The following is a 12,087-nucleotide window of genomic DNA, read 5'->3' on the forward strand; positions in this document are numbered from 1 at the left end:
GACTAAGAATTAAATAGGTATTGTGAAAAAAGAATCGATCCAGGTGCGATAGTTTTGCCAGGCCGTAGGGTGTCTCCCTGATGCGGAGCAGTTTTCCAGGATCTGGAAGTTTTCCCATACTCACCGGGAGGTCCCGATCACTTTTCTCATACATTATTTTTACCCCCCGACGCTCCTTCTGGGAGAACAATTATGTCAGTGAGTCAGTCAGTACATGGGTTTGTAGCTATATATAATATACTAGATGTCGCGTGGTTCGCTCGCAGCAAGCTGCTCGCGTGTCTTGTTTTCCCGCCATTTTTTTACCGCGATAGAATTTGACCAAGACTAAAATAGGTCTCGTGAAATCAAAAAACTTCTAGGTGCTATAGTTTTGCCAGGCCGTAGGGTGTCTCCCTGATGCGGAGCAGTTTTCCAAGATGACGTTCTGATCACACCCCTTTACATCATTTTTACACCCGAGACATTTTCTGGCAAAACAAAAATTTATATGGCGGCCATCTTGTTTTTCGGCCATTTTGTTTTTTTTTTCACCTTTGATAAAATTTGACCAAGATTTAAATAGGTTTCGTGAAAACAAAAAAGTTCCAGGTGTGATAGTTTCGCCAGGCTGTAGGGTGTCTCCCTGATGCGGAGCAGCTTTCGAAGATCGAAAAGTATTTCCATACTCAACATGATGTTTCGATCACATTCCTCATACATCATTTTTACCCCCGAGGCATTTTCGGGAAAAACGAAAATTTTGTATGGCGGCCATCTTGTTTTTCCGCTATTTTGGTTTTTTTTCACCGGGGTTTGAATTTGACCAAGATTTAAATAGGTTTCGTGAAAAAAATATTGCTCTAGGTTTTATAGTTTTGCCAGGCCGTAGGGTGTCTCCCTGATGCGGAGCAGTTTTTCAAGATCGAGCAGTATTGAAATACTCAACATGACATTTTGATCACATCCCTCATACATCATATTCACCCCCGAGGCATTTTCGAGAAAAACGAAAATTTTGTATGGCGGCCATCTTAATTTTCCGCCATTTTGTTTTTTTTTTACCGGCGATAAAATTTGACCAAGATTTAAATAGGTTTCGTGAAAAAATTATTCCTCCAGGTTTTATAGTTTTGCCAGGCCGTAGGGTGTCTCCCTGATGCGGAGCAGTTTTCAAAGATCGAGCAGTATTTTCATACTTGACACGACGTTCCGATCACACCCCTGTACATCATTTTTACCCCCGAGGCATTTTCAGGAAAAACGAAAAATTTGTATGGCGGCCATCTTGTTTTTCGGCCATTTTGTTTTTTTTCCACCAGTGATTGAATTTGACCAGGAATTAAATAGGTTTCGTGAAAAAAGAATCGTTCCAGGTGCCATAGTTTCGCCAGGCTGTAGGGTGTCTCCCTGATGCGGAGCAGCTTTCGAAGATCGAAAAGTATTTCTATACTCAACATGATGTTTCGATCACATTCCTCATATCATTTTTACCCCCCGAGGCATTTTCGGGAAAAACGAAAATTTTGTATGGCGGCCATCTTGTTTTTCCGCCATTTTGGTTTTTTTCAGCGGGGATTGAATTTGACCAAGATTTAAATAGGTTCTGTGAAAAAAATATTGCTCTAGGTTTTATAGTTTTGCCAGGCCGTAGGGTGTCTCCCTGATGCGGAGCAGATTTTGAAGATAGAGAAGTGTTTTCATACTCCACAAGACGTTCCGATTACATCTCCATACACAGTTTTTACTCCCGATGCATTTTCTGAAAAAACAAAATTTTGTATGGCGGCCATCTTGTTTTTCCGCCATTTTGATTTTTTTTCACCGGCCATAGGATTTGACTAAGAATTAAATAGGTTTTGTGAAAAAAGAATCGATCCAGGTGCGATAGTTTTGCCAGGCCGTAGGGTGTCTCCCTGATGCGGAGCAGTTTTCCAAGATCTGGAAGTTTTCCCATACTCACCGGGAGGTTTTGATCACTTTTCTCATACATTATTTTTACCCCCCGACACTCCTTCTGGGAGAACAACCCTGTCAGTGAGTCAGTGAGTCAGTCAGTCAGTGGGTTTGTAGCTATATATATAATAATATAATATATAATATAATAATAATATGACAAAAGGACCTGATGAAGCCCGTATTGCCGTTGTTGATGAAGAACATCGTGAGGATGAAATCGAACAATATGTCACTAAGCGATATATTAGTTCTAGCGAAGCAGCGTGGCGTGTTCTCGAATTTGATATTGTAGCTAGGAACCCTACGGTAAAAATGTTAACAGTACATTTGCCCGATCAAAATTCGGTATTTTTTAAGCCTGGCCACGCGAACGAGGCAGTTAATAATGCAGGTTCAGATCTTTTAGACTATTTCAGTAGGCCTTTAACTGAGGAGTTTGATCGGGTATCCTACTTAGACTTTTTTGAAAATTATAACATTCATGCGAAGGATCCATGTTTAAAGACAGTTCAGGCGGTGCAAATGCAAAACGGCAAATTTCTTACGCGGAGAATGCGGGGTGAGCTCGTCGCGCGTCTATTTTGGGTCGCGCCGAACAGAGGTGAACAGTTCTTTTTAAGACTTCTTTTAAGTGTTTACCCTTGTCGTAGTTTCGCGGATTTACTTCAAATTGGAGGTCCAAATTGCACAACTTTTCAAGAAGCTGCCAAATTCGTAGGACTTGCGGACGACGCAGTCGAATATGAACGGGCTATGGAAGAAGCTTCCACTTTTTTAACCGGACCACGACTTCGTAGCTTTTTTGTAACGCTGGCTGTTAATGGTGCCTCAGTGGCGTCACTGTGGAACACGTATAAACGTCAATTGGCCGAAGATTTCCTTTATAGGGTGCCAGATGACGAAGAAAACGCGTTTAACATGTGCCTCATTCAAATAGATAGAATGCTACGCAGACACGGAACTTCGTTAATAGAACAAGGTTTGCCGGAAGTAATTTATAGGTCAACAGAGTTGGATAGGGAACGCACTGAATATGATTTAGATAGTTTGAAATCATACGTAGAAGAGTGGTTGCCACAGTTATCTCCCGATCAACGTGCCGTATTCGATTACGTGGAAAAGCTTTGCGTTGATAGTGTTTACCGAGAATCCAACAACTGTGCGATTTTTATCGATGGTCCCGCCGGCACCGGGAAAACGCTTTTATTGAAGGTCATAACTGCATATATCCGCGGTAACCTTAAAGGTATAGCTTTAACCTGTGCATCGTCTGCAATTGCTGCTCAAAATTACACAAACGGAATGACGGCTCATTCCTTGTTTAGATTTCCTTTACATCTATTAGATGATAGCGGATACTGGAACATCTCTAATGGTACTCAAAGAGCTGAATTGATTTATAATTCTAATCTCATTGTGTATGATGAGGCGCCGATGGCTCATAAATACCTTATAAATTTATTAAATAGATCATTGCAGGATTTGATGAGGTCAGACAAAATTTTTGGTTCTAAAATAATTATTTTTGCAGGAGATTTTCGTCAAATTCCTCCTGTAGTCCCAGAAGCACGAACGAATTTTGATATATTAAACGCGTCACTAAAAACTTCACCTATTTGGAAACAATTGAAAAAATTTAGTTTGGTAACTTCACAGAGATGTAAGGATGACGCACAGTATGCAGAATTTCTTTTAAAACTGGGTTCAAATTTATTACCTACTCTTAGGTTAGAAACAAATAATAATGATTTGCAGTTAGTCCAACTTGAATCCATTGATTATGTTACTGAATTAGAAGATTTAATTGATTTTGTATTCCCAGAAGTTACCCTTACTGAGCCAGGCGTATGCTCCTTCAGAGCGATTCTATGCACCCGTAACGATGCAGTTAGAGAAATTAATGCCGTTATTTTAGACAAACTACCAGGAGAAGTATTACATTTTTATGCAATAGACAAAGTTTTAAGCGACAACGCTGATCAAGTATATTTTAGTCCCGAATTTTTACATACACTTCGACCACAAGGTGTTCCAGATTTCGACTTACAATTAAAATTAGAATGTGTTTGTGTAATCACGCGTAATCTTAGTTTCGCGGACGGCTTAGTAAATGGCACCAAAGTAATAGTCGTTGAAACATCTCCATATATTATTAAAGTTCGGAAACAAGGTGAACTAGGAGATTATTTGATCCCTCGAATTCTTTTTAAAGCGCCTATAGAACATAACAGCCCTTACGAGATGTGTCGCCGTCAATTCCCATTGCAGGTGTGTTATGCAATGACCATTCACAAGAGCCAGGGTCAAACGATTAGTCGCGTTGGGGTCGATCTTAGATCTGACATGTTTAGTCACGGTCAACTGTATGTAGCTTTAGGTCGCGTTCGCGAAAGACGTGACATAAAAGTACTACTACCCAGGCACCGAATCGAAAATGACCAACCTTTCTCGAATAACGTTATCATATCGGAACTTTTAAGTTTAACGTAACTTTATTAGGGTGGCACTTCTTGAAAAGACTGAACAGTTCATCTCTGTTATTAAGCTTATTGGGTTTTTTTAGATCGGTTAAATCATGTGCTGAAATTATCGTATATTGCGAATTATTTATTATTATTTATATTCATTCTATCTTGTTTTTTCTTCTTTTCGTATAATTTAACGATAAAACTGACTTTAACAAGCTTGCACTCGATTTGATGATGGTTACATTGAATTTCAAAGCTAGGTTTACCATTTTATTAGTCACTATCACTGAATTAAAATGTGTGTTAATCAATTGGCAATGTGTGCATGCCCTTCCCAGCCGTTAACGCTGTGGAGGCTCATCTTTAGGGGACGAGAGAACGGGCGTGAAGTGAACTGGCAGGATGAACACTTGGCTGCGGGTGCGACCGGTGCATGGGAGTGAAGTGGAGCTGGCTGGAAGATGGAGGCAGGTATCACTCGATTGCTTTAGCTGAGTTCCACTCAGATCAAGTAAGCTGTCATATGGATGAATGTCGCAGGTTGGAATGATCCGGAGTAGAACTGTCGGTGTCGTTCCCATCGTCGTAGGCATTTTCGGTGGATTTTGTAGGTCGATCAACAATGGTTGCGTGAGTTTTAGCTGTCAAGCTGCTATGCCGTGCTAGCCGATTCTTGCGATCTGGAATACAAGGGATGGACGTATCCTGTGGAATGATCGTGTCAGTGAAGGTTTGAATGTCGCTTAGGACTGGAAAGGAGGGAGTACGGAAACTGTAATCAGTATTCAGGATCTCGCTGTACATGGACAATGTTTAGTTTAGGTGTATTAAAGTGGTAATTGTTCGAAGTTATTTGAAAAGAATTCTGTTTCAGTGTTTAAGCGCTAAAACTGTTTGTTTTTTGTGAGCAAACGTATGATTTATTGATGTTCATTTTTTACTTTATAACGCTAACGCCTTACAAATAATATTGTTACCAAATTTAAGTGCGTATATAAACAATAAATTAATACTAAAATATTTCGATGAAGACACCAATAATGTTTATTGATACATTTTTCTCCTAAGTGCTACTTTCTCAACTTAAAGCAATAAGTTATGCAGTAATTATACTTGTAGAAGTATATTTAAACAAATCATCATTCAAAAGCATTTTACCCAATACCTAACTTACATTAAGTAAAATTAATCTTTGTCATTATAGTCACTTATTTTTTTATCATTCACTAAGCAGTAACCAAAATATATTTACTAAAATAATAAAAAAAAAAATACGATATTCATGGTAAGTTGGATTAGCTACTTTATTTGATATTTTCATGCATTAATTCAGGAAAATAAAATTGTATAATGAAAAATAAGTTTTTATAACCGATTAAATACGTGTAATGTGTATTGTATACATTTTAATGTAGGTATTTAACATTTGCAAATTATATTGATTTGAAAAAATATAAGTTCCATTAAAATTGTACTAAAGAATATTTTATACTAGCGTATATTAGTAACTTAAGTTAGAATTAAGTAAACAAAAAAATATACGCCTTAAATAATAAATATAAGGAAGAAAGGAAACTACCCGGATGCCTGTTTACTCATCATCAAGGAAACTTTAAGAAATAACATTACTACAAATGTCTGCTCGAGGAAATATTCAAAAACTTAAACAAATGCCAAGCTGGAAATCGATTAATGAGTACACATAAACGCTACATAGTAAAACTCGTGTGTCCTGTAATGGAACGGACAGAATAAAGAATATGTGTTATGGTACGTCGAATCAGTACAGTAAAATATTATACATTAGCATTCAATGGTGTATGAATCGTCATCGTCATTGTGTCAGCAAAGACGCATCATCAATTGCACAGATTTGTGGCTACAAATATATAAATGAAAAGTGTTATTTAGAACATTATTTATTGTGTTGAGGAATAAAATAGGTCAATAATTACCTGTATCCGGCAGTGACGAACAATTTCATTCATAAACATGGGTAAATATGACGACTGTCAGATGGGCTAAACATGAAAAAAGTCCTTAAACCAAATCCCATTGTTTCGCTATTGTGTTTGAAAATCTAAGCCGCAGGAGGATATTAAGTACGACCATGCTTTACCTTTAATGGTGTATGTAAAAAATATTAAGCCTATAATCAACAATGAATGTTCTATACCATTCTAAGCAAATTCAAAAACAAATTTGATCATGTTAATTTCTGGCCTCCCACAAGCGGGTCTCACCAGTATTGACAGAAGAATGATCACTCATCGATACAAAAACATACATGAAGTAATTAATACATGTATACAGGCTAAATAAAGTGAAATTGCTAGAAAATACCTACTACTTGGAAAAACAATAATTGGAGAAGAAAGCACTACCTAACAATGTAAACTTTGTTATTCAAATTTTCAAATCAAATATGGCTAAAAAAAAATACTTAAAAATTGAAAGGTAAAAGAATACACCTTCAGTTAAAAAAACAGAAAGCGAGTCATATTTTATATATTCTGGTAAAATTGTTTAGTTTTAAATGTTACCAAATATACCAAATGTTATTAGAAATGAAAGTAACTGCATATAGTTTAATTCATATGTGTACAGTCATAACCAACATACTACCTACATAATATTATAAGATAATAGTTATTTTTTAAGTCTACATTCGTTATTTATTTACTTATAATGACGCAAATAACAAACAACTATGCTTGTTATTAATTTGCATACATCTACAGTAAATCCAACTTACCATGAATATACAATGATAATATAATATACATAGTAAGTGCAGAATAAAAACTTAGGGATTACATGGTTTTATATTTTCCAGTGGATCTGGTTAGAGCTATGTCACGCTAAATGGTGTTTTTTTGCATTTATTCTTACGATACTTTTCAATAGAACACTGTTTCGCATGAGACGGTTCCTCAAAAAACATAATATCGTGTATTGGCTAAACTAAAACTTAAGGTTTTACATGGTTTTATGTTTTCCAGTGGATCTGGTTAGAGCCATGTCACGCTAAATGGTGTTTTTTGCATTTCTTCTTACAATACTTTTCCATAGAACACTGTTTCGCATGAGACGGTTCCTCAAAAAACATAATATCGTGTATGAGCTAAACAAAGACTTAGGGTTTTACATGGTTTTATGTTTTCCAGTGGATCTGGTTAGAGCTATGTCATGCTAAATGGTGTTTTTTGCATTTCTTCTTACAACACTTTTCAATAGAACACTGTTTCGCATGAGACGGTTCCTCAAAAAACATAATATCGTGTATGAGCTAAACAAAGACTAAGGGTTTTACATGGTTTTATGTTTTCCAGTGGATCTGGTTAGAGCCATGTCACGCTAAATGGTGTTTTTTGCATTTCTTCTTACAATACTTTTCAATAGAACACTGTTTCGCATGAGACGGTTCCTCAAAAAACATAATATCGTGTATGAGCTAAACTAAAACTTGGGTTTTACATGGTTTTATGTTTTCCAGTGGATCTGGTTAGAGCTATGTCACGCTAAATGGTGTTTTTTGCATTTCTTCTTACAATACTTTTACATAGAACACTGTTTCACATGAGACGGTTCCTCAAAAAAACATAATATCGTGTATGAGCTAAACAAAGACTTAGGGTTTTACATGGTTTTATGTTTTCCAGTGGATCTGGTTAGAGCTATGTCACGCTAAATTGTGTTCTTTGCATTTCTTCTTGCAATACTTTTCAATAGAACACTGTTTCGCATGAGACGGTTCCTCAAAAAACATAATATCGTGTATGAGCTAAACTAAAACTTAGGTTTTATATGGTTTTATGTTTTCCAGTGGATCTGGTTAGAGCTATGTCACGCTAAATGGTGTTTTTTGCATTTCTTCTTACAATACTTTTCAATAGAACACTGTTTCGCATGAGACGGTTCCTCAAAAAACATAATATCGTGTATGAGCTAAACTAAAACTTAGGTTTTATATGGTTTTATGTTTTCCAGTGGATCTGGTTAGAGCTATGTCACGCTAAATGGTGTTTTTTGCATTTCTTCTTACAATACTTTTCAATAGAACACTGTTTCGCATGAGACGGTTCCTCAAAAAACATAATATCGTGTATGAGCTAAACTAAAACTTAGGTTTTATATGGTTTTATGTTTTCCAGTGGATCTGGTTAGAGCTATGTCATGCTAAATGGTGTTTTTTGCATTTCTTCTTACAATACTTTTCCATAGAACACTGTTTCGCATGAGACGGTTCCTCAAAAAACATAATATCGTGTATGAGCTAAACTAAAACTTAGTTTTTATATGGTTTTATGTTTTCCAGTGGATCTGGTTAGAGCTATGTCACGCTAAATTGTGTTCTTTGCATTTCTTCTTACAATACTTTTTCAATAGAACACTGTTTCGCATGAGATGGTTCCTCAAAAAACATAATATCGTGTATGAGCTAAACTAAAACTTAGGTTTTATATGGTTTTATGTTTTCCAGTGGATCTGGTTAGAGCTATGTCACGCTAAATTGTGTTCTTTGCATTTCTACTTACAATACTTTTCAATAGAACACTGTTTCGCATGACACGGTTCCTCAAAAAACATAATATCGTGTATGAGCTAAACTAAAACTTAGGGTTTTACATGGTTTTATGTTTTCCAGTGGATCTGGTTAGAGCTACGTCACGCTAAATTGTGTTCTTTGCATTTCTTCTTACAATACTTTTCAATAGAACACTGTTTCGCATGAGACGGTTCCTCAAAAAACATAATATCGTGTATGAGCTAAACTAAAACTTAGGTTTTATATGGTTTTATGTTTTCCAGTGGATCTGGTTAGAGCTATGTCACGCTAAATGGTGTTTTTTGCATTTCTTCTTACAATACTTTTCAATAGAACACTGTTTCGCATGAGACGGTTCCTCAAAAAACATAATATCGTGTATGAGCTAAACTAAAACTTAGGTTTTATATGGTTTTATGTTTTCCAGTGGATCTGGTTAGAGCTATGTCATGCTAAATGGTGTTTTTTGCATTTCTTCTTACAATACTTTTCCATAGAACACTGTTTCGCATGAGACGGTTCCTCAAAAAACATAATATCGTGTATGAGCTAAACAAAGACTTAGGGTTTTACATGGTTTTATGTTTTCCAGTGGATCTGGTTAGAGAATGCAGCAGTGTGACAGCCAGCAATCAAAAGTAACAAGATGTCGAGGTACGTTACATGACGACCACAACTATTTTGGCAAAAACGTATCGCTATAGACTAAGGAAAAAAAATGTAATATACAGGGTGTTAGTGACATCGTAACGAAAACTTTGAGGGATGATGGAGACCATGATTATGAGATGATATCAAGTGGAATTTTCCGTCGCAAAAGTATGGAACAGAAAATAACTTAAAAAAAAACAAAAATTTTCATGAATTTTCCGACTGAAAATTCCACTTGATTTCAACTCAGAATTATGGTCTGAATCATCCTCTTCAGTATTTGTTACGGTGTCACTAACACCCTTACCTACTTGTATGGCTACAGTATGTACTTGTGCGGGGTGTAAGTGACATCGTACCGAATACAGAGGGGGATGATTCACCTGGTTATTCTGAGTTAATATCAAGTGGAATTTTTCATCGCAAAAGTATAGAATTGAAAATAATTTAAAATAACTAAAAAAAAAATCATGAATTTTGCGACGGAAAATTCCACTTGATATGAACTCAGAATCATGGTCTGAATCATCCCCATCAGTATTCGTTACAATGTCACTAACACCCTGTATATTTTATTCACAGGAAATGCAGAGTGCAATAAACTTTGTAGGAGATTATGATTGCAATAGAATAAAATCGACCAAGCCTGAAGTTCTTCAATGCACGCAGCAGTGTGACAGCCAGCAATCAAAAGTTACAAGATATCGAGGTACGTTACATGACGACCACGACTATTTTGGCAAAGACGTATCGCTATCGACCAAGGAAAAGAAATTATATATAATATTTAATTATATATAATATTTAATATGTATTTTATTTATAGGAAATGCAGAAGGCAAAAAACTGCGTAGGAGATTATTAATACAATAGTATTATATCAACCAAGCCTGATGTCGGTAGCTTCTTCAATGAATGCAGCAGTGTGACAGCCAGCAATCAATAGTGATAGTGACAAGAATCTAGGTACGTTACATGACGACCACGACCACTTTGGCAAAAACGTATCGCTATCGACTAAGAAAAGGATATTATATCTATACGTTATTATAAATATACGTTATTATAAATAAATTAATATTATTTTATTTTTAACAGGAAATACAGAAGACAAAGAAGCAGATGTCATCAAAGAAGATCTTTGTTCCTGCAATGTTTCCGCAGACGATACATCCAACAGAGCGAAGTGGAAGGAAAAGACTCGGAAAAAAGACCCCACCACCATATGGGAACAATGCAAGGGAGAGAGAGAGAATATAATGTTATATTTTTATTTATTGATGACATAAAATAAACCAACAATATCCTACACATTTTTTTTATTTCTTTTTGTGTCTGTCTTAATAGTTATTACAAATCTGTGATGCGAAACAAACTATACGAAAACGTCAATCCACATACAACGCTCGCGAAGCTGCTTTAGCAGCGAGCGCACTTAGCACCATCTAGTTATATTATATATAGCTACAAACCCATGTACTGACTGACTCACTGACATAATTGTTCTCCCAGAAGGAGCGTCGGGGGGTAAAAATAATGTATGAGAAAAGTGATCGGGACCTCCCGGTGAGTATGGGAAAACTTCCAGATCCTGGAAAACTGCTCCGCATCAGGGAGACACCCTACGGCCTGGCAAAACTATCGCACCTGGATCGATTCTTTTTTCACAATACCTATTTAATTCTTAGTCAAATCCTATGGCCAGTAAAAAAAAATCAAAATGGCGGAAAAACAAGATGGCCGCCATACAAAATTTAGTTTTTCCAGAAAATGTCTCTTAGGTAAAAACAATGTATTTGGGTGTAATCGGAATGTCATGTTGAGTATGGAAGTACTTCTCGATCTTTGAAATCTGCTCCGCATCAGGGAGAGACCCTATGGCCTGGCAAAACTATCACACCTGGAACGATTCTTTTTTCACAAAACCTATTCAAATCTTGGTCAAATTTTATCGCCGGTAAAAAAAAAACAAAATGTCGGAAAAACAAGATGGCCGCCATACAAAAATTTGTTTTTCCAGAAAAAAGCCTCAGGGGTAAAAAATGTGTATGGGAGGTGTGATCAAAACCTCAAGTTGAGTATGGAAATACTGCTCGATCTTGAAAACCTGCTCCGCATCAGGGAGACACCCTACGGCCTGGCGAAACTATCGCACCTGCAACTTTTCTGTTTTCACGATACCTATTTAAACCTTGGTCAAATCCAATCCCCGGTGACAAAAAACCAAAATGGCGGAAAAACAAGATGGCCGCCATACAAAATTTTCGTTTTTCCAGAAAATGCCTCGGGGGTAAAAATGATGTATGGGAGGTGTGATCAAAACCTCAAGTTGAGTATGGAAATACTGCTCTATCTTGAAAATCTGCTCCGCATCAGGGAGGCACCCTACGGCCTGGCGAAACTATCGCACCTGGAACGATTATTTTTTCACAGAACCTATTTAAATCTTGGTCAAATCCAATCCCCGGTGAAAAAAAATCA

General features: G+C 36.6%; 1 long non-coding RNA gene across 1 annotated transcript; it reads left to right on the forward strand.

Annotated features, from left to right (window-relative positions):
- Window positions 1-10,035: 10,035 nt before the first annotated feature.
- Window positions 10,036-10,866, forward strand: LOC126369186 (uncharacterized). The gene is made up of 3 exons (XR_007566666.1): window positions 10,036-10,315; window positions 10,433-10,572; window positions 10,705-10,866. It is a non-coding gene; the product is annotated as an uncharacterized LOC126369186 (long non-coding RNA).
- The last annotated feature ends 1,221 nt before the right edge of the window (window positions 10,867-12,087 follow it).

The sequence above is a fragment of the Pectinophora gossypiella genome, chromosome 8 (genome assembly GCF_024362695.1).
Source record: "Pectinophora gossypiella chromosome 8, ilPecGoss1.1, whole genome shotgun sequence".
Taxonomy (NCBI): Eukaryota; Metazoa; Arthropoda; class Insecta; order Lepidoptera; family Gelechiidae; genus Pectinophora; species Pectinophora gossypiella.